General features: G+C 43.7%; 1 non-coding gene across 1 annotated transcript; it reads left to right on the top strand.

Annotated features, from left to right (window-relative positions):
* Positions 1-17,081: 17,081 nt before the first annotated feature.
* On the top strand, positions 17,082-17,188 carry LOC113264868 (U6 spliceosomal RNA). The gene has a single exon (XR_003319856.1). It is a non-coding gene; the product is annotated as a U6 spliceosomal RNA (small nuclear RNA).
* The last annotated feature ends 6,454 nt before the right edge of the window (positions 17,189-23,642 follow it).

Genomic DNA, 23,642 nt, shown 5'->3' with positions numbered 1-23,642 from the left:
ATGGTATTCATTCTTCTCTGACTTATTTCACTTAGTATAATACTCTCTAGCTCCATCCATGTCGTTCGTTGCAAATGGCAAGATTTCATTCTCTGTTATGACTCTCTATATATGCCACATCTTCTCTGTCCATTCATCAATTGAGGGACACTTGGGCTGCTTCCCTATCTTGGCTATTGTAAATAATGCTGCTATAAACATTACCGTGCATATATCCCTTTAAATTAGGATTTTTGTATTCTTTGGGTAAATACCTAGTAGTGCCATTGCTGGATCGTAGAGTAGTTCTATTTTTTAACTGTTTGAGGAAACTCCATTCTGTTTTCCACAGTGGCTGCACCAGTTTGCACTCCCACCAGCAGTGTGAGAGAGTGTGGTACACCTTTCCTGGCTGTCCCTAGCATCTATCCCTTTTCTTCCATCAAAATTGAGGGTCCAGTTTTCTTTGGAGAATGCTCCCACCCCACTTTGTGGCTGTGTGAGACTGTGCTGTGTGAGACCGATTCCACCCTAACTCCAGAGCGGACCCTGTTTGGCTTAAGTTAGTCAGAGGATCCCTCCCACCTTCAGGCATTGTGATTGGCCTAGGGATAAGAGCAGGACCCAGTCTGGTCCTCACAGAGATAGAGGGAAATACTCACCAAGGACTTCTGACTGGGAAGCTTCTTCGATTTTCCAGGCACTACCAGAAGAGATCTTGTGTTTCTCTGCCAGAAGGGTGAGGGTAGAAAGAATCACACAGACGGACCCAGAACCCTGACGGCAACATGAACCTCTGGATCAATCCATGCCTGAACTTTTCCCTCCCTTTGTTTTTTTCAGTTGCATGAGCCAAGAAATTCCTTTTATTCTGTTGGTATTTTATGTCAGTCAAAACATGAAAAGTCCCCATTAAAACATTTAGAGAATAGTGCATTTAGCTGAGCTATGGAACAGCGACATCGTAAGTGTTCTGGAATATCACTAACAGGAGGGTGCAATGCTGGTTCAATTAAGACCTGTTCATAAAGCCTGTCCTCAAGCATAGTTAGCTCTGCACTTTATTTTTTTTTCTTGTAAAATGTTTTACTTTATTTTATGTTAAGTGAGAGATTTTAATTTTCTCAGTATTGTTTTATATCATTTCTTTTTTCTTTTCTTTTATTATGATATGTTAGTCACCATACAGTACATCCTTAGTTTTTGATGTAGTGTTCCATGATTGTTTGTGTATAACACCCAGTGCTCCATGCAATACCCATACCTGAACTAACCCATACCCTCACCCCCCGCCCCTCAAAACCTCAATTTGCCACCTGGAGTCCATAGACTCTCATGGTTCATCTCCCCCTCTGACTCCCCCCCCTTCACTCTTCCCTTCCTTCTCCTAGTGTCCTCCATGCTATTCCTTATGTTCCACATATAAATGAAACCATATGATAATTGTCTTTCTCTGCTTGACTTATTTCACTTAGCATAATCTCCTCCAGTTCCATCCATGTCGATGCAAATGGTGGGTATTCATGCTTTCCGATGGCTAATATTCCATTGTATATAGGGACCACATCTTCTTTATCCATTCATCTGTTGAAGGGCATCTTGGCTCCTTCCACAGTTTGGCTATTGTGGGCAATGCTGCTATGAACATTGGGGTGCACATGCCCCTTCTTTTCACTACATCTGTATCTTTGGGGGAAATACCTCGGAGTGCAATTGCTGGGTCATAGGGTAGCTCTATTCTTAACATCTTGAGGAACCTCTATACTGTTTTCCAGAGTGGCTGTACCAGCTTGCGTTCCCACCAACAGTGCAAGAGGGTTCCCCTTTCTCCACATCCTCTCCAACATTTGCTGTTTCCTGTTTTGTTAATTTTTGCCATTCTAACTGGTGTAAGGTGTTATCTCAATGTGGTTTTGATTTGTATTCCCCTGATGTCGAGTGATGTTGAGCATTTTTTCATGTGTCTGTTAGCCATTTGAATGTCTTTTTTGGAGAAGTGTCTGTTCATGTCTTCTGCCCATTTTTTGACTGGGTTATTAGTTTTTTGATTGTTGAGTTTAAGAAGTTCTTCATAGATCTTAAATATCAGCCCTTTATCTGTAATGTCATTTGCAAATATCTTCTCCCATTCCATGGGCTGCCTCTTAGTTTTATTGACTGTTTCCTTTGCTGTGCAGAAGCTTTTTATCTTTTTTTTTTTTTTTAAGATTTTATTTATTTATTTGACAGAGACAGCCAGCGAGAGAGGGAACACAAGCAGGGGGAGTGGGAGAGGAAGAAGCAGGCTCCCAGCGGAAGAGCCTGATGTGGGGCTCGATCCCAGAACGCTGGGATCACGCCCTGAGCCGAAGGCAGACACTTAATGATTGCGCCACCCAGGCGCCCCAGAAGCTTTTTATCTTGATGAAGTTCCACAAGTTCATTTTTGCTTTTGTTTCACTTGCCTTTGAAGACGTGTCTTGAAAGAAGTTAACTGTGGCTGGTGTCAAGGAGGTTACTGCCTATGTTCTCCTCCAGGATTTTGATGGATTCCTGTCTCACATGAGGTCTTTCATCCATCTTGAGTTTATCTTGTTATGGTATTAAGGGAATGGTTGAGTTTCATTCTTCTATATGTAGCTGTCCAATTTTCCCAGCACCACTTATTGAAGAGACTGTCTTTTTTCCATTGGATATTTTTTCCTGCTTTGTCGAAGATAAGTTGACCATAGATTTGAGGGTCCATTTCTGGGCTCTCTATTCTGTTCCATTTACCTATGTGTCTGTTTTTGTGCCAGTACCATGCTGTCTTGGTGATCACAGCTTTGTAATATAGCTTGAAGTCAGGTAACGTGATGCCCCCAGCTTTGTTTTTCTTTTTCATCATTCCCTTGGTGATTCAGGGTCTTTTCTGGTTCCATACAAATTTTAGGATTGTTTGTTCCAGCCCTTTGAAAAATGCCAGTGGTATTTTAATAAGGATGTCATTGAAAGTGTAAATTGCTCTGGGCAGGATAGACATTTTAACAATGTTTATTCTTCCAGTCCATGAGCATGGAATATTATTTCATCTTTTTGTGTCTTCCTCAATTTCTTTCATAAGTGTTCTGTAGATTCTGGAGTATAGATCATTAACCTCTTCAGTTAGGTTTATTCCTGGGTATCTTATGGTTTTTATTGCTATTGTGAATGGAATTGATTCCTTAATTTCTCTTTCTTCAGTCTCATTGTTAGTGTATAGAAAAACAACCGGGGGCGCCTGGGTGGCTCAGTCGTTAAGCGTCTGCCTTCGGCTCAGGGCGTGATCCCAGCATTATGGGATCGAGCCCCACATCAGGCTCCTCCGCTGGAAGCCTGCTTCTTCCTCTCCCACTCCCCTTGCTTATGTTCCCTCTCTCGTTGGCTGTTTCTATCTCTGTCAAATAAATAAAGAAATAACTCTTAAAAAAAAAAAGGCAACTGATTTCTGTGCATTGATTTTGTATCCTGCCACATTACTGAATTGCTGTATGAGTTCTAGCAATTTGGGGGTGGAGTCTTCTGAGTTTTCCACGTAAAGTATCTTGTCATCTGCAAAGAGAGAGAGTTTGACTCCTTCTTTGCCAATTTGAATGCCTTTCATTTCTTTTTGTTGTCTGATTGCTGAGGCTAGGACTTCTAGTACTTTGTTGAACAATAGTGGTGAGAGTGGGCATCCCTGTTGTGTTCCTGATCTTAAGGGAAAGGTTCTCAGCTTTTCCCCATTGATAATGATATTCGCTGTGGGCTTTTCATAGATGGTTTTTATGATATTGAGGAATGTTCCCTTTATCCCTATACTCTGAAGAGTTTTAATCAGAAATGGATGTTGTATTTTGTCAAATGCTTTTTCTGCATCTATTGAGAGGATCATCTGGTTCTTATCTTTTCTTTTATTGATGTGCTCTACCACATTGATTGATTTGCGAATGTTGAACCACCCTTGCATCCCAGGGATAAAACCCACTTGGTCGTGGTGAATAATCCTTTTAATGTACTGTTGGATCCTATTAGCTAGGATCTTGTTGAGTATTGTGGCATCCATATTCATCAGGGTTATCGGTCTGTAATTCTCCTTTTTGATGGAGTCTTTGCCTGGTTTTGGGATCAGGATAATGCTGGCCTCATAGAAGGAGTTTGGAAGTTTTCCTTCTGTTTCTATTTTTTGGAACAGCTTCAGTAGAATAGGTGTTATTTATTCTTTAAATGTTTGGGAGAATTCCCCTGGGAAGCCATCTGGCCCTGGACTTTTGTTTTTTGGGAGGTTTTTGATTACTGCTTCAATTTCGTTACTGGTTATTGGTCTATTCAGATTGTCTATTTCTTCCTGTTTCAGTCTTGGTAGTTTGTAAGTTTCCAGGAAGGCATCCATTTCTTCCAGGTTACTTAATTTGTTGGCATATAGTTGCTGGTAATAATTTCTTTCTTTTTTTTTAAGATTTTATTTTATTTATTTGACAGAGAGAGAGACAGCCAGTGAGAGAGGGAACACAGGCAGAGGGAGTGGGAGAGGAAGAAGCAGGCTCCCAGCGGAGGAGACTGATGTGGGCTCGATCCCAGAACGCCGGGATCACGCACGCCCTGAGCTGAAGGCAGACGCTTAACGACTGAGCCACCCAGGCGCCCCGCTGGTAATAATTTCTAATAATTGTTTCTATTTCCATGGTGTTAGTCATGATCTCTCTCCTTTCATTCGTGATTTTATTTATTTGGGTCCTTTCTCTTTTCTTTTGGTAAGTTTGGCTGGTGGTTTATCGATTTTATTAATTCTTTCAAAGAACCAGCTTCTAGTTTTGTTGATCTGTTCTACTGCTTTTCTGGTTTCTATTTCATTGATCTCTGCTCTAATCTTTATTATTTCTCTTCTCCTGCTTGGTTTAGGTTTTATTTCCTGTTCTTTCTCCAGCTTCTTTAGGGGTAGGGTTAGCTTGTGCATTTGGGATTTTTCTAATTTTTTGAGAGAGGCTTGGATGGCAATGTATTTCCCCCTTAGGACTGCCTTTGCAGTATCCCATAGGTTTTGGACCGATGTGTGTTCATTCTCATTGGTTTCCATGAATTGTTTAAATTTTTCTTTAATTTTCTGGTTGACCTATTCATTCTTTAGTAGGATGCTCTCTAACTTCCAAGTGTTTGAATTCCTTCCAAATATTTTCTTGTGATAGGGTTCCAGTTTCAAGGCATTGTGGTCTGATACTCATGCAGGGAATAATCTCAATATTTTAGTATTGGCTGAGACCTGATTTGTGACCCAGTATGTGGTCTATTTTGGAGAAAGTTCCATGTGCATTCGAGAAGAATGAGTATTCTGTTGTTTTAGGGTGGAATGTTCTGTATATATCTACAGAGTCCATCTGGTCCAGTGTGTCATTCAAAGTTCTTGTTTCTTTGTTGATCTTCTGTTTAGATGATCTGTCCAGTGCTGAGAGTGGAGTGTTAAAATCTCTTACTATTAATGTATTATTATCAATATGATTCTTTATTTTGGTTAACAGCTTGGCTTATGTAGTTGGCCGCTCCCATGTTGGAGACATAGATATTTACAATTGTTAGATTTTCTTGTTGGATAGACCCTTTAAGAATGATATAGTGTCCCTCTGGATCTCTTATTACAGTCTTTGGTTTAAATTCTAATTGTCTGATATAAGAATTGCTATCCCAGCTTTCTTTTGAGGTCTACTGGCATGAAAAATGGTGTTCCATCCCCTCACTTTCAGTCTGGAGGTGACTTTAGGTTCAAAATGAGTCTCTTGTAAGCAGCATATGGAAGGATCCTGTCTTTATATCCAGTCTGCAACTCTGTGTCATTTCATGGGAGCATTTAGGCCATTCACGTTGAGGGTTACTACTGAAAGATATGTGTCTATTGCCATCCTATTGTCTGTACAGTCCCTGTTTCTATGTATTGTCTCTGTAAATTTCTGGTCCATATTACTCTTGGGGTCTTTCTTCTTTTATAGAATCCCCCTTAGTATTTCTTGCAGGGTTGGCTTGGTGATCACATATTCTTTCAGTTTCTGCCAGTCCCGGAAGCTCTTTATCTCTCCATTCATTCTAAATGACAGCCTTGCCAGATAAAGTATTCTTGGCTGCATGTTCTTCTCATTTAGTACCCTGGATATGTCTTGCCAGCCCTTTCTGGTTTGCCAAGTCTCTGTGGACAGGTCTGATGTTATTCTGGTGTTCCTCCCTCTGTATGTAAGGAATCTCTTCCCCCTAACTGCTGTTAGGATGGCTTCCTTGGTTCTAAGATTGGCAAGTTTTACTATTACATGCCGGGGCATTGGTCTGTTCTCCTTAATCTTGGGAGGGGGTCCTCTCTGCCTCTAGGACATGAATGCTTGTTTCATTCCCCAGATTAAGGAAGTTCTCAGCTATGATTTGCTCAAATATATCTTCTAGTCTTCTCTCCACCCCCTCAACTCTGCACTTCAGAACAAAGTTGGATTGATGGGAAGGCCCCAATTCTCAGGGCACCTCATCTACCCAATTTCAGCAAAAGTTCAACTTGGTAGAAGTTGGCATCTGACGTTTTCTGCCACCTTTTTTGATAATTTTACCATGCTCTCAAACAATCAGTTTCTTTCCCCCTGTTTTAGACTAAGGGGTAAATGAATTATGGGTCTGGTGGATTCTTCCTCTCATGGTATGGATTGTAAGGGATAGAAACTCACTCTCATTCTTCAGGGAGCATGGGAAATGAAGATTGGAATTTGCATGTATGCTTGGCTCACAGCCACCAGATGGCAGGAGAAGACCAGTCAACACAGGCAGAGCCCTGAGTCTTCGGGCTCTGCAGAGACCGGACCTGGAAACACTCACTCCACCTTGAGGAGACCACGGCGGACCAGCTCCTGGCAACTTGCCTGACTCGGTAAGTTAGAACAGACAGAAATAAAATTTTTTTTAAATCTAGAGTTCCCTGTAAAACAGCGAGAGGCACTGAGGAAGGCAAGTAGAGGCTGTGAAGTTTGATAGTGATGGTAACCAGAGGGAGGGGTGTATGTTTCTGCTTTCTCTCTCCGTCTGCCTCTCTTTCTCCATGTAGAGAATTAGGGTTCTGGTTGTGAACTCCCTCACCGTGATAAAAGCAGGTGTAAGATACACAGAGTGCCTGAGAGCCACAGAAGGAAGATGTTTTTCTACAAAGACTGTGTCTGACCCTCCTGGAACCTTCTGGGCATGTATAGTGTGGCTGTGGACCCTGGATAGTCTCTAAATGTGCCTCCCATTTTGACATCATTCTCCACCTGAGTAAGACAGTGACACCCACTGAGTTACAGACACTCGCAGGAAGGAGTTGCCTCTTGAAAGAGATCCTGGGGCAGAGGGAAAGAGGTTTTCTTCGTGGGGGAGGATTCTGGGAAGGATGGATTTGACATCCGGTGCTGTGGTGAGTCCCCAGCTATGTTCTGACCGAGCGTGGTTCTCGACCACAACACTTACCCCTGGAAATGAAGGAATACCTACCCCATGAGCCCCTCAAAGGGCTCAGTGGAGATGACAAGAAACATTAGTTATGATCTGAATAAACTTTGTCCATAATCATGTGTGGCAGTTAGAAACTGTCTCTTCCTGGTCCTTTGTGTTGAATTTTGCCCTTTACTGAGAATGTCTGATTGTCCTTATCAGGGAAACTTGGAGTCTAGGTACCTCATTGCATTAGAAGTGGTAGGAGGGCATCATCTGTGGTCAGCTGGTCAGCCAGTTTGGGTTTCTTTCTTCTTCTACTGAGTAACTTCATCCTATTTCATAAATATCCTTGTTATTTCTTAGCATCTTAGGTTGGGAGATGAGCAACATAACAGGGATCTCTGTATTTTTTCACTTTGGTCAGGAAATTCTTCTTGAGACTTCACTAAAGGTCTTTCTGTTTCCATTCTGACCCTCCAAATGTGTTACATGTGGTGGCTGGGAAGTGAACATTAAAATGAACTGTAGGAGAGGTGCCTGGGTGGCTCAGTTGCTTAAGCGTCTGCCTTTGGCTCAGGTCGTGATACCAGGGTCCTGGGATCGAGCCCCACATCAGGCTCCCTGCTCAGCGGGGAGCCGGCTCCTCCCTCTCCCTCTGCTACTCCCCCTGCTAGTGCTCTCTCTGTCTCAAATAAATAAATAAAGTCTTAAAAAAATAATAAAATGAACTGTAGGAGACTCTGGCGTTACTAGGCCGAAAGCACTAGAGGAGGGAGGGTGTGCTCAGGGCTTGGCGAGTGGGTTCTCTCACGTGATCCGGTTTTCTCCAAGTGCAGCTGGAGCAGCCCTCCTGGCTCTTGGGGAAACTGGAAAACCTGGCCTAAGAACAAGCCCTTCTTCTTCTGTCGGAGTGTTTCTGGAATGGGTACCAGGAGAAGGTCTGGTGGCTGGAATGAAAGGCACTTGAGAAATAGAATTAAAGTGAAGACACGTGACTGGTACAAAACAACTCGGGAACAGGCCGACTTAGGTGGAGGTAGTCTCTGGAAGCACTGTGAGGTGGCAAGCAAGTGCTGAGCTCCGAGGCTGGCTCGCCTGAGGGCTTGCTGGGAGCTCAGTGCCCTCGGGGGCTCCCTGGTGGTGGCCTTTCTGCACGGAGCTAGGGGACCGCGGCAGCTGGTGGCAGCAAGAGTGGGGAGCCCACAGCTAGTGGGTTAATGACAATCCACAGCGACCCCCGCAGAGAGACTGATGTCAAACAGCACCACACGGATGCTTCCAGCAAGGATGGCAGCGGCAAGGGGTATCGGGACTGCTAGAGCAGCACTTGGCTCAGGACACACAGTAGACCAATCCACCCTGCTTCCCGCAGGGTTCCCGCAGGGTTCCCGCAGGGTTCCCGCAGGCACGAGGACTGACGGAGATCTCAGTTGGCCAGCCCCAGTTTCAGCTTTCATGATTATTCTGAAAAATTACACTTCCGGGAGAAAAATGCTCCAGACTTGGGTCTCATCCCTCAAGTGACTGAATCACTTTTCAGCAACAATTCAATTTTTTAAAGATACGCAAGATTAGAATGAGGATGGTGGTTATAAAACCCAGAATAAATGTTGGGGGCTTTCTTAAGTAGCTCATCTCTTTAAAAAGGGTTTGGGTTTTTTCTTTCCCCAAAAGCTGAATCTTTCCTATGACAACAGTTACAGGCCAGCTAAGGCAGAAGTGTAAAGACATCAAGCCCATCCATCATCCACTGATGCCGAATCCCTTTGCTCATGAGAAAGTGTTGGCATCTTTCCTTAGCCTAATCCCAAAAGAACAGGAAGTCAGGGATCAGGAAGGGGGCTAAAGGGCCTCCGTCAGATAAGAAATATCCATTGTTATCTTTGGCCAACCTTTCTGTATATGAGGGCTTCCTTTCAGTGTCAAAAAGAACTATGGCCTCTCCCATGATTGTGGCTCTACTTTATTGTCCATTACCTGAGAAAAATTAATAATGACAAGTGTTTATAACAGTGCCTAAATACCATTCGAAAATAGTAACACATGGATGTGTAAGATAGTGTTTTTCAACCTCAGGCGATGGTTGGAGGATAGCGGCAGAGCTGTTTTAACAGCTCCTGGAAATGCAGGAGGGGAAAAAGCTAAGACATATCCTTACCCTTAAGAAATCTATCATCACAGGGACACCTGGGTGGCTCAGTTGGTTAGATGTCTGCCTTCGGCTCAGGTCATGGTCCTGGGTCCTGGGATCGAGTCCCGCGTGGGGCTCCCTGCTCAGCGGGGAGCCTGCTTCTCCCTCTGCCTGTTGCTCCCCCTGCTTGTGCTCCTTTTCTCTCTGTCAAATAAATAAATAAAATCTCAAAAAGAAGAAAAAGAAATCTACCGTCTAGTTTTAAAAGTGACCTCACAGAGATGGGATCACCATAGCCCTGGGAGACTGAGAGCTATGGGACAAGTCAGGGATTTACTTGGCCCTTGACACAGTACCTTTCACCCACAGAGTTCCTCTGGAAGTGCTCTGAATAACTGGGGATTACTGAGGGGGAAGCAGAGGGGAGGGATCCCCCGTGGTCAGAGGCTGTCCCAGGACAGACATCCACACAGGACAGAAGCAAGTGGCTGTCTAGCGGCTCCACACTTGGGGCCTTCCTTCAGAACGACTACATCTCCACTCACTCGAGAACTGTGAGCCTTGTAGACAGAAACAGCGTGAAGTCAGCCTGTCTCTATTACAGGCTCACTGTGGTGCTTTGAAAAATAGAGTTCACCTTTCTACCAAGAGGTTTGTCTAGAAACCTTAGAGGGAAGTGGTAAAGAAGAAATAAATCAGCAGCCTAATCCTCCAAGACCAACCAGTGGTCAGACTTTTTAGAGGGGGGGTGGGGGAGAGTGGGAGGTGGCAAATCGGTTTTGCACCTCCCTGCCCCCCAGGGAGAGGTCTGGAAGTGGAAGTCCAACGATTTTTTCTCAGAGGGCAAGGGGTTGTCCTGTGAGTGTGGGAGAGCACCCTGGCTAAGCACAGGAGAACTCCGGTTGAGCAAACTAAAATTTTGTATTTTTTTTAAAAGATTTTATTTATTTATTCCACAGAGATAGAGACAGCCAGCGAGAGAGGGAACACAAGCAGGGGGAGTGAGAGAGGAAGAAGCAGGCTCATAGCGGAGGAGCCTGATGTGGGGCTCGATCCCATAACGCCAGAATCACGCCCTGAGCTGAAGGCAGACGCTTAACCGCTATGCTACCCAGGCGCCCCTAAAATTTTGTATTTTACACTTGAATTAGGGACATAGTGGTAACTGTGGTCTGGAAATGGAACTGGGGCATATTCAGAATAAGTCACAGGTCACCAGGAAGTTTGGCAGAGCCCAGAGCTAGACCCAGGTAAAGAAAATCAGACCTCCTTCCTAAAGAGCGCCTCTAAAACACACTATCAAAAACTAACAGAAAGCAGGTTGCCTTACATTAATGCCAATTCAGCAGAAATAGAGGATCTCCCAGAGCAGTCAACTTTCTATGGTTAAAAGCCAAATGAAGCTGGTAATTTTATTATAATACTTTTCCCTTCTCCTTTGCCCTCAGGAACACTTGGGATCCTTTATCAGGGCCATGATAACATTAGGTACCTGCAAAAGGCTTCAGTAAAAAAAATGTAATTTAGTACAGCTCTGACGATCTACTGGTTCAGTAAAATGTCAGAGCTTGCTACCAATGGCACCCTTCATGGACAGGGACTGTGGTTTATTTATTTATTTTTTTTAAAAGATTTTATTTATTTATTCGACAGAGATAGAGACAGCCAGCGAGAGAGGGAGCACAAGCAGGGAGTGGGAGAGGAAGAAGCAGGCTCATAGCGGAGGAGCCTGATGTGGGGCTCGATCCCATAACGCCAGATTCACGCCCTGAGCCGAAGGCAGACGCTTAACCGCTGTGCCACCCAGGCGCCCCAGGGACTGTGGTTTAAATATCGACTCTCTCTGTGCTCAGTGATTATCACAAGTATGGGAAGATTCCAAATATCAGTCCTTCTTTTCTCCCTCTTGCCCTTCCTTCCTTTCTTCCTTCTACATTTATTGAATGTCTGCTCTGTGCTGGAGATACAAATTAGACACGATCCCTAGCCTCATGGAGCTTCCAGTCCAGTTGGGAAGTAGCAAAGATGGCTCTTGCTAAAAAAGAACTAAATCTAATGGTTAGAAAGAGGTAAGCCATGAAGAAATAGCAAATGTCCACAAACATGTAAAGAACAGAAAACAAAACCGCTCTGTGGCATTTTATCTGAATATCAGTGATACGGGCCAGAGGTTTTGTTTGTTCAAGGGTGCAAACAGAAGGTGTTAGATAAGTGCTTTTTGAAGAAATTAATTAACACAGTCACAGATGCTAGCACCACCAGGTGCCTCTGAGATTCTCTAGGCTAGTTTTCATTTTATAGAAGAGGACATTGAGACATGGGAAGGTCAAACGGCCTGGGTGAGCTGAGGCTGGAGCAGGGATCAGCAGCCACGTCTCCCGGCCCTTGCGCTTTTTCTGCCATGTTGCTCCTGGTCTGGGCATTCCACATGCAATTTTTTGTTTTGTTTGCTTATTTTATCTTATTTTATTTTACTTTAACCATTTTACTGAGGTATGAGGATTGATGGACAAAAAGCTGTACATATTTAAGGTATACAAGTTGATGAGTTTAGAGATAAGTATATGCCCCTGTGACAATAAGGTCATAAACTTATTCATCATCCCCTCTAAAAGTTTATTTCTGCCCCATTTCTTTCTTTCTTTTTATTAATTGTTTTTTCTTTTGTGGTAAGAGTACCTCACATAAGATCTAAGCTCTTAGCAAAATTTTGAGTGTATGATACAGAATTGTTCACTATAGGTCCTATGGTTGTACAGATCTCCAGAATTTATTCATCTTGCATAACTAAGATTTTGTCGCCTTTGACTGACACCTCCCCCACAACATATGATCTTTTTAAAGGGATTAAAACATAGTCTTTGTCTTCAAAGAGCTCAGAGTCAGGGAGGGAAAATGCCACTGCAAAAGGACTAAGGCTGAGCTGAAGGAGAAGGAAGTGGGTTTCTGGGCATTAAACAAAACAGAATAAACTAGTTAAAAGAGTGTTTAAGAGGAATCCTTTGTAACAAGAGGAATGTGGTTCGGCTGGGTCAGTGCAACATGAGCTCTTGTAATGTTCCCTCAGGTAGTGGACTCTGTGAGCTGAAGAGGTATGCCTGAGGTCAGAGCCAGGGCCTGGCACCCAGTGAGGGCCGTGGGTGGGCTCTGGGCAACATACTCCCAACCCAGGCATCTGTCTTCCGGATTCTGGTTAGGTGAAGCAGAGGTCAGGGATGGAACCGTAAAGGAATGTGGAGAGAGTGTGCAGCCAGACCTGAGTTCTAGTCCCAGCTCTGTCATGGCCTCTGCTGGGACACTTCCAGCTTGCGGCTTTCATTTTCCTCCTCCACGAAATGGAGAGAACATCATCTCCTTTCTAGGGCTGTTGTGACTTAATGATGATGAAGTACATAGAGAAGCTCCTGGTACGGGCACTGCATCTTAGCAGATGCTCAGTAAATCTCCATTAAATCTAAGTCGTTTAAATCCATCATCACTAAAAGAAGAAAAAAAAAAAATCAAACAGTTTAACAATTTGCAGTACTAGTGAGAATGTGGACAAGGAGCACACTCATCAGTGCCGGTGAGAGTGTAAACGGTACAACCACTTCAGAGAACAGTCCAGCATTCAGTGAAATGGGAGATGCACGTGCCTATGACCCAGAAAGTCCTCTAGCAAGAGTGCACTAAACTCATGCATATAGCCTCGGTAAGTCAGAGCAACGTGTGCAGTTGAGCTAGACCGCAAACAACCCAGGCAGCCGTCAATGTTAGAACGGATAAACTGACTAGTTGTAGATTATCGCTAGATGGCGAGCTGTTCATACAGTGGATGGTATGGCCATGGAAATGAATGTCAGCAGCACACGGCAACACAGGTGAACCTCACCAAACAGTATCAAGAGAGCAGCAAGACCCAAAACTGGAAAAGACCCCCCTGGAAAAGACCACATGGGGGGCACCTGGCTGGCTCAGCTGGTAGAGCAAAGAACGAAGCTTCATTGCAGGATTGTGGGTTTGAGCCCCACAGCTGGGCGTGGAGCCTACTTACAAGAAAAGAAAAGAAAAAAAATCACATTCAGAGATGTGATCCTATTCACATGAAGATTAAAAACAGGCAAAACTAAAGGATTATGTTTAGGGGTGCAAACATAGGCGGAAAGCTATAAAGAAAAGCAAAGACATTACCACAAAAATTAGAATTGATTACTTCTAGGGAGAGAGAGGAGGGCTTTGATGGGTAAGGGCACCCCAGGGATTTGTAGGGTGCTGGTAATGTTCTATTTCTTGACCTGAGTGTAAGTTATATGATGTTCTCTTAAGAAACATTCATTAAACTGTACTGTCACGTAAACTAAACTCTTCTGTGATTTTCTGGAGGCGTGTTAGATTTCTCAATAAAAAAGTGAAAAAGAAAGTATATATTGTAAAAGGAGATAGGCATATCATCCTTACAGATACAGGACAAGTAAATATAGATGTCTCTAAAATATTTTAAGTGCCTTTGTTTCATACTGGATAAATGGAAAGATTCAAGGTTAATAAACTTTTTTTTTTTTAATATCTGAGAGAATGAAAGCATTAGGTGGGACCACATGAAGGACTTCTAGAAGGGATTTTCCAAGCATTCTCATCTTCTGAGTATTTCTTGAATCCCCAAGTTGAGCAACAACGACGTAAGAATTCTGACTGGCCTGATTTCAATATTAAGAGACTACAACTGTGAGACGGGGGAGGGGGGCTAACTTAAAACACACCCAGATAAACTGGTTCTTGTACTTTTGAGAAAGGAATGCAATTCTAATTGTTCACTAGGGGATCAGTTCGTTTAAAAAGAACAATTTCTTGATAATATTGTGTTTTTAGGGGGAGGGGAAAAAAGGTCAAAATGACCTCTTTCAGACTGAGCCTCACGGAGTTCTTCCACCTGCGGGTTTCCCCAGGCTGGCTCTGATTCTCTATTCAGCAGGTGAAGAAACTTGATTTCACCACTTTACGCAGAGTTGTCAGGTCTGGGGGACAGCTGAGAAGGGTTTCTGAGGCCCCTGACCTTCCCTTGGCTGTGCACTGGAGAAAGGTTGGACGTGCAGGCCCCAGTCTCTCCCATTTCTAGGCTCCCTGTGGGTCACAGCGCTTCCAGTTGGTTGTCATGACAACTGATGCACTCTTCAACAACATAGTTTCATCGCACAACCGGAATAGGAAAGCCTGACCCAAAGTGATGGGGTTTGGTTACTTCCCTGCACAGGACAGGTACCCTAGGGATTGTGGTTTTTTAACGGAATTATTCACTTGGCTTCATTATTGGTTTCCAAAACACAGATTTTATAAAAATCATTTTAAGAGTAAAAAAAAAAGCCCTCATGTTATACATTTGAGAATTGGAGTTGCGAAAGGGCTCTCAGTGGGGTGCCAATGTGTGTGGTTCAGATGTTATGCTTTCATAAAGGGACTTGTGTTTGGAGGCCTGGACATTTCTTCCTCACATTTGTCTCCTTAGCGATTCTGTTACCCATTTTGTTGGCATCAGCTGTCTTGCCAGGAATGAGCATGAGTAGCCCCAAAGAGGGCACAGACATGTGATATTAGAGGAGAACTATCCAGAGGGGAAAAGGAGTGAAGGTGAGACCTTTCCAACACGTAGAGAAGAGTGGATGGAACCGCCAACCGGAATTTCCTCTCTGATGAGAAGCCAGGTGCTCAGGCCAGACACCTGGATTGCTTCTCGGAGTGGACACAGAGACCCGGAACGGACTCAGAAAGCAGGTCCCACTAACACCAGTAGGATTCCTGCTCAGATGGACCACCAAGAAGGGGTCTGCCAGGAACTGAACTGAGAGAAAAGTTCCTCCAACGAAGGATAAACTTTCTTCTAAGACATTTGAACCATCACTAATGAATAACATTCAAACTCAAGTACACCATCCTTATCAAGCAACTGTGATAGCTTACTTGGTACTTTTCTATGCCAGGGTTTGCTGTAATGTATGTGCAGGCCTCATACCTTGCTAGTTTGAGAATTTTAAGCCATTTACATCAGACTTGCAAAATCTGTCAAACTTTTATATGTTTCCTTTGTCAACTTTCTGTTCCACAGGTTTACTCCATTTCCAGCTGGGGATGTAGGAGAGGCAATAATCAGATCTAATGTCTCTTGAACTCTAAAACATACTCTGTGGGGATTTTAGTTATTAGACTCTTTGGAAAACTTGACACACCAATGGACATAACATATTGTACCAGGTAGATGTAATACAGTCTGAAGAGTAATGAATTCTTTACTTGGTTTCTTTAAAGTACCACATCAATATTTTATTTTTTTAAAAGATTTTATTTATTTGAGAGAGAGAGAGAGTGTGTGCCCAAGCAAGGGGAGGGGCAGAGGAAGAGGGAGAAGCAGACTCCCCACTGAGCAGAGAGCCTGATGTAGGACTTGATCCCAGGACCCTGAGATCATGACCTGAGGCAAAGGCAGATGCTTAACCGACTGAGCCACCCAGGTGTCCCTGCATCAGTATTTTAAAGTAATTTGTATTTAAGATTCCAATTACTAGGCATTTGAAATAGATTTTCTAATAAGTGGACAGGGACCCAGGCTTACTTCACTAGTATTCGCAAGATAAGAAATGGAGTGGAAGGACCACTTACAGAGCCCAATGCCATCTGCCGCCGGCCAGTCAGCATTGCATTAATTCTGCCTTCATGCCTTCCTTTCCTTTAGAAGTGATTTGTTGGATCTTACAATAGGATTTTAAAAACCGTGGTCGCAAACTCAATTCCTACTGCCGGCTTTCAAAAGAAGAGTTGAGTACTTCTTCCTTCAACTGACAAACACAACGTATGGGGTATTCAGCCTGGCCCCTATGCCTTCAACGACCTAAAATCTAATTGGGGAGACAAAATTAAAAATAAATAAGAAGTACTTTGATTTCAAATCTATTTAGCTTTTTTTTTTTTTAGACTCTTGTTCTCTTTTATTTCTTGAAGTACATTACACACACTTAATTTCTGTGTCTCCCTATTCCAATACCCCAAATCTTTGTGTCTCTGATCTTATTTTTTGTTTCTATCTGCTCTTACTTAGGGAGGCTTGCTTCCTTATTTGTTTTGTTTTCTGACTGCAAACTTCTGTTCTCGAAGTGGGCATTGTGTGGGGCCTAAAGTCAAGATAAGATCCTCTGGAGAGGATTTGTGCTTGCTGTGCCGGTTGTTTGGAACACCCCAAACCTGGACTCATGAAGCTTTAAAAATTCCATGGTGTCTTGAATTTCGATCACCGTCTTCCATGCAGACCACACTATAGTTATGAGCTCTCAAGGAAGAGTCATATCTCCTTTTTGCTTTTCTCCATCCAGCACCAGGATCAATACAGGCAAATTGGGAGGGGGGGGTTGTTCCTCTTCTGCATAGCAAGTCAAGTTCACATTCATCTTTACTTTGGCTCTTTGGAATCCCAGTTTTATGAAAGAGGTTTTTTTTTTTTTTAATATGTGTCTTATTTTATATGAAATTATTTTCTCCCAAATTTATTGAGGTGTAATTGACATGTAACGTTATACAAGTTAAAGGTGTACAATGGGTGCTCACTTTGGCAGCACGTACAATAAAATCGGAATGATACGGTGAAGATTGGCATGGCTCCCATGCAAAGGGGACATGCAAGTTTGCGAAGCATTCCATTTTTTTTAAAAAAAGGTGTATAGCATGATTATTTGATGTGTGCCTATATCGTGCCATGATTATCACCATTAGGTTAGTTGACACACCCATCACCTCACATAGTTACCCTTTTGTATGTGTGTGGTGAGAACATTTGAGATTTACTCTTTCAGCAACTTTCAAGTATAAACTACAGTGTTGTTAACTATAGTCACCATGCTCTACATTAGCTCCCTGGAATTATTTATTTTGTAACTTAAAGTTTGTATCTTTTGACCAACATCTGTCCATTTCCCTCACAAAAAGCCCCTGGCAATCACTACTCTCTGTATCTATGAATTTGACTTTTTTGGATTCTACGTATATGTGAGATAATACAGTCTTTCTCTGTCTGACTTATGTCACTTAGCATAGTGCCCTCAGCTTTCATCCATGTTGTCACAAATGGCAGGATTTCCTTCTTTTTTTGTGGCTGAGTAATATTCCATTGCATATATACCAAATCTTCTTTATTCCTTTATCCTTCAGTGGACACTTAGGCTGTTTATATGCCTTGGGAAACATGCCTTGGGTATTGTGAATTATGCTGCAGTGAATATTGGGGGTGCAGATATCTTTTTGAGATAGTGATTTCATTTCCTTTCGATCTCTATAAGTGAGATTACTGGATCATATGGTTCTATTTTTAATGGTTTGAGGAACCTCCTTACTGTTTTCCATAATGATTGTGCCAATTTAAATTGGGATAGGTTCTTATTTTGCTTATGATTTTGGGTAGGCTTGAGGGTTTATCTTCTGTGTCTCCATCACTGCACACCTGTCAATGTGGAAGTTCAAGGACACTGCAGTTTGACAGATTTTCTAGGAGCTTGCTCACTTACCAGGGGTCCTACCTTAACTTTGTTTTTTCCTCGCTTTCTTGCCAGCTCAATGGTTCATTTTTAAAAAATAGTAAAAAAATCTTATCCAACTTTGGTTTTCATCAAAAGGTTTTTTATGGGTATCTACTCTACATGTTAAATGGAAAGTACTTCCATTTAAAAGCAAGGTTAGCAGGCACCTGCGTGGCTCAGTCAGTTAGGCATCTGACTCTTGATTTAGGCTCAGGTTCTGATCTCAGGGTCCAGCCCTATGTCAGGCTCCTCGCTCAGTGGGGAGTCTACTTGAGATTCTCTCCCTCTCCCCCTCCCTTCGCTCCAGTTCTCTCTCTTTCTAAAATAAATAAATCTTAAAAAAGAAAAGGTTAGACAATGTGTAATCAATTGCTTAGCAGGATTGAAGTAGTTTCTCAAATGCTTCTGTTCCCTTCACTTTCTGTTCAGAACAAATCTTTGTCCTCAGAACACCAGACAGTGGCTGAGTGGAGTGGGGGCAATGGTGTGCTAGCAAACTGACTCTCAGGAAAAAGAAAACAAAACAAAACCCACAAAAGACTTGATTGTTAGCCATTTGCCAATTTCCATGGGATAACAACTCCTATAACAGCCCATTTCAAGCAACCAATCTGATTCACTGAACAAAGAGCTGGGAAGGGACGTGCACAGTTGTTTCTCATGAGCTGCAATGAGACACCCCCGCCATGCCCTGTAGAAGTAGAAGATACAAGCGAGCATGGTTAAGTCCAACGTCTAGCTAGCTGTCCCTCAGGAGACATAAATGAAAGGCCTGATGGTGAAGAGGTGAGCTGGAGAGCACATACCAGCTAAATGTTGCCACATGTTACCAGATCTTATTTTTTAAGAAGAGTGAGAAATCTGACTTTCGGGTGAAATATCGCCCTTTCCAAGGCTGCCAATTGATTAGAAAACTTTAAAAACAGATAAGAGATCCAAGAAAACAACTGGATGGGTGCAGATTTGTCCAAACTCCAGCTTTGGGTTGGTTGAGTTAGTGCTTGGGCTTATTTCTTTGGTTCCAGCCTTGTGTCTGTCTCCAGGCTAAATGGGCCACATAGGGAAATACTGCTGAAAAGCACTGCAGGGTTAGGAAGGGAACACCGGTCAGAGATCCACACAGACGTCGGTTCAGATTCTGGGCCTGCCACTCACTGTGTGACAAAGTGCTGTGAAATGAGAGGGATGGTCCCTGCTGGGGTAGTCATTCTAGAGACAAAGGGAGATGTTATGGTTATGGGACCTGCCCGCTTTGTGCATACTTAATGACTGTGTCATCATTCTTGAGCGGAAGCCAATAGTCATAGCAGAGGGCTATGTAAAGTGTAAAGAAGAGAGAACTCTAATTCAGCGTTCTCAATTTTCACTGCCTTAGATTCACTTGGCAAACATTAAAAAAGAAATTAACACACTCTTAAAGATTGTGCTTAGGTTGGTCCAAGATGGAGCCTGGGCATCACTATATTAAAAGCCAACCCCTCCCAGTATTCTAAGCCTAAATGCTTTAGATTCATCTCATTTAACCTATCTTTCCAATAACCCCCCAAAATATTACTCTCATTTCATGAATGAGGAACTGAAGCCAAGGGTTAAATAACAGCCCAGGTCATTTGGCTGATAAGTGAGGGGATCAGACCTGAATTCTTAAGCCTCGTGCCATTTAGCATTACTGTACCTACCTCGGATGGTCTTTAGGAGGGCTTAAACACTGCAAATAAAGTGCTTAGTTCGGGGCCTGGAAGCAACAAACAAAGGTTAGCTATCATCGTTACCTTATAATACCAAAACAGAGAATCCTTTCCATTTTCTCTTCTCTATGCAGTTCCCTTTCAGGTAAATCTTCAATCTTTTTTCGATTCCCCACTTCTTTCCTGCTGTAAACACACAGAGTTGTTCTCCAAATGAATCCTAGGACAGTCACCATAATGACCGGGGAAGCTCTGCCAGGGTAGGTCATGCCTGAAGAAAGCAAAGAGGAGGAGTGAGGAGAGGAGCTCCAGAGATTCTTGGAGAAGGTAGTGATGAAACCTGTCTCAAATGATGCCCTGCTAAATAACAAAAATTCAGTTGAGTAAATTTGAAGGTCAAATTGGCTTCATTAAACCATTCATGAATTGAGCAGCGTCCCATCTAGCAATAGAAAGGAGCTCCACCAAGCTGTAGAGAAGGAAAGGTTTTTAAAGGTGGAAGGGGATGGACAAAGGAAATTATTAGAGAAGAATGCATTGTTTCAGGCAAGGTTGCCTTCCTAAGGGGATTAGAAAGAGTCTATCAGGTTGGCTATCTCATTAGTGCTGACCAGGTAATTCCATGTTGACTGGTTAAAGGTTACATTCCTGGGGGTGGGATGGGGTGGGTGTTGAAACTGCAATTAAGTTAGGTACGCAGTCTTGGTTTGTTGATCTGGGACTTAGCATAAGTAACTCCATTTTGGGCCAGCTGTCTCCTTAACACCCTGAAAGACAAGCCAAAGTTCAAGCTCTTTGGTATATAGTATTCAATATGTTTTTCCCATAGTAGTTTGCAGAAGAATGGGGAGACAGAGGAAGGGACTGATGGGCATGTCAGACAAAGGGTGGGGAGCAGCTATAAACCCGAATATTGAGGATCCTTCTTTCTTTCCAGCTGGCTCACATATTTGTTTGGAGACTTATATTGTATTTGTTTTCACTCTTCATTGTTGAGATGGATGTAGAAGCCAGTCATAGAGGGAAATGAGCACTTTGTTGACAGGCAGCATGCTCAGTTCCTAGTATTTAGGCTCTGGGGTCAGGGAGTGTGTAGCTGACCTAGGTGAGGGGAGGATAAGGCAAGGACACAGGTGTTTAGTGGTGGCCCCCTTAGAGGCAGAGCTCTGGTATCTGCCACCAACTGCCTCACAATTAGATGTTGGAAATGGTGAATTTACTTAGCTTATTCAGGTAAAAAAATTTCTTTCTTTCTCTTCTTTCTTTCTTTCTTTCTTTCTCTTCTTTCTTTCTTTCTTTCTTTCTTTCTTTCTTTCTTTCGATTGTATTTATTTGAGAGAGAGAGCAGAGACAGAGAGCACAGGAGGGGGAGGGGCAGAGGGAGAAGCAGACTCCCATTGAGCGGGGAGCCCAACTGGGGCTCCATCTCAGGATGCTGGGATCATGACCTAAGCCGAAGGCAGACTAATCAACTGAACCACCCAGATGCCCCCCAGGTAAATAAAATCTTAAACAAAACAAAACAAAATGAAGTGGACAATCACTACCTTATTTGTAAAAATTAACAAGAAGTAAATTAAGTGAGGAAAATTTTGACCAAAAATGCTGGCATTCCTTCTCAATCAACAATCATAACTTACTCAGCTTTCTTATACAGATCTTCCTTGACTTATGATAGAGTTATGCCCTGAAAAAACCCAGTGTTATGTTGAAAATATGGTTAAGTTGAAGATGTTATTTAATACACCTAGCCTACCAAACATCACAGCTTAGCCTAGCCTACCTTAAACACGTTCAGAACACTTACATTAGCCTACAGTTGGGCCAAATCATCTACCACAAACCCTATTTTATTATCAAGTGTTGTTGACTGGCTCATGTAATTTATTGAATACTGACTGTACTGAAAGTAAACACAGAATGACTGTATGGGTACAGAATGGTTCCAAGTATATTGGCTGTTAACACCAGGTGGCTGACTGGGAGCTGTGGCTCACTGCTGCTGCCCAGCGTCACATATCGCTGTGGGGTTGGGGGGACTGGGGGGGTATAGATTAACATTCAAAATTTGAAGTAGAGTTTCTACTGAATGTGAATTGCTAGTGCACCATTGTCAAGTTGAAAAATCCTAAAATCCTAAATTGAACCATCGTAAGTTGGATTATATGTGCAAAAAGGTTTAGGGAAAAAAAGGTGGACAGAAGAAACGAAGGACGATGGAGGCCTTAGAGGGAAAGCAAAGGTCAAAGCAATTTCAGGCTAAAATATATCAATTACTGAGGTTCAACCTCTTCGTTTTCAAAGGTTTGCCCACAGGGACAAATCACAAGAGAGTTTACTCTCTGGGTGTGATGCACATTTACCAAGCTGAATGTTTATAGTCGCTGCCATTTGAAGTTTTGTTGCTGTTTTTCCATTTGAAGTTTTGATCCTCAATCCATTTGAAATTTACCCAACACTGTGCATGACCTCTTGTGTTTTTGTCTTGTACTGCTTTTCAACTCTTGAAATACTGAACTTTTTAATGTCTATCTCCCCACGACTGTAAGCTCTTTGAGGGACATAACTATATCATGTCCCCAACCCCCATTCCTCACCAAGAGGGTCACAAAGAGCTCAATTAATCTACCAAATCTTTAACTCTTCCATTTTCTTGAATGCCCTTGGGATATGCATTCTGTAAATGGACACTCAACAGGTTTATGGTGAAACTCTTAATGGCCGAGAGCCCAGCCAGTGTAAACATATTCTTTCTAAATATGCATGTATTTTAACGACAAAAGATTGCTTAGATTCTGAGAGGAAAAAGCGTGCGTTTCTTGTACAGTGTGTTATAAATATTAAGAAGGAGCAACTGAAGTTCTCTGGATTTTATGCTGTATCACGGTGCAAAGCACTGGGTGATCTGGCCTCCGGGTTCCTCCCGAAAAGCTGAACAAGACTCCCAGTAATATGCCCAAAGCCCCGCCCCCCCATATGCACTTTGCAGCCCTGATCCACCCCTCCCACCTCCTGTGGACACCTGCAGTTGAGTGCTGTGGTCGTATATCAACGTCCACATTGCCATGCTATAAACCAAAAGCAAACTCAGGGCTTCTCAGAAGGGCAGGCCCACAATGAGAGGAGAGGAGCAGCAAGCACAGGAGCAACCCCAGGAAGCAGTCAGAGCCCCCTTTCCCAGAGTTCCCTTCCGAAGACAAGCCGGGGTAGCAAAAGCGTTGTATTTGGCAGAGCTGTATGCCCCAGTGACGGGCGCATAAAGGGCTGGGGACATTCTGAACAAGGTAGCGAGGTCACAAGCTACGCAAGGTGATAACAGTCTACCTCGCGGCCAGGGTGTAGTGTGCCAGGGAATATGTGAGCGTGTGAAATTGGCTCTGGAACCTGTGGCCGCGGAGCCCGGCCTCGTGCGGCCTCCAGGGCGAAGTGAAGTTGGTGGCTTTGTTCCCGGAATGTGAATGAGGGAGCCGAAGCCGGGCTAAAAGAAGGCAGCTTTCCGCGGCAGGAACTCGACATCTCCGTGGAGGCTTTGGCAGCGCGCGAAACTCGCTATCAGGCTCCCCGGTCCCAGCCAGCCAGTGCGCTGGAAGCCCGCAGTGGGGACAGCCTGGCTGGCCCGTGAGCTGAGCCCGGAGAGGCCGTGGCGCGGGCCTGCCGCGTCCCCCAGCCAGCGCGGGCGGCCCCACGCGTCCGCCACTCAGCCGCGCGGCCAGCACAACATTCCATTTAAAAATAACACCCACGTGCGCTGGTAAACAAGCGCGCGCGGCTACCGTGCCGCGCGCCCCGGGCGAGCCAGTGCGGCGCGCGCCCGCCCTCCTCCCGCACGTGTCTGCCGGCTCCGCCCGCGCCGCTTCTGCGTTACTCACTCTCCTCCCCCTCGGACGGCTGCGCACCGCC

The sequence above is a fragment of the Ursus arctos genome, unplaced genomic scaffold, assembly GCF_023065955.2.
Source record: "Ursus arctos isolate Adak ecotype North America unplaced genomic scaffold, UrsArc2.0 scaffold_13, whole genome shotgun sequence".
In the NCBI taxonomy this organism is placed as follows: Eukaryota; Metazoa; Chordata; class Mammalia; order Carnivora; family Ursidae; genus Ursus; species Ursus arctos.
This window is presented reverse-complemented; position numbering and strand designations above follow the sequence as displayed.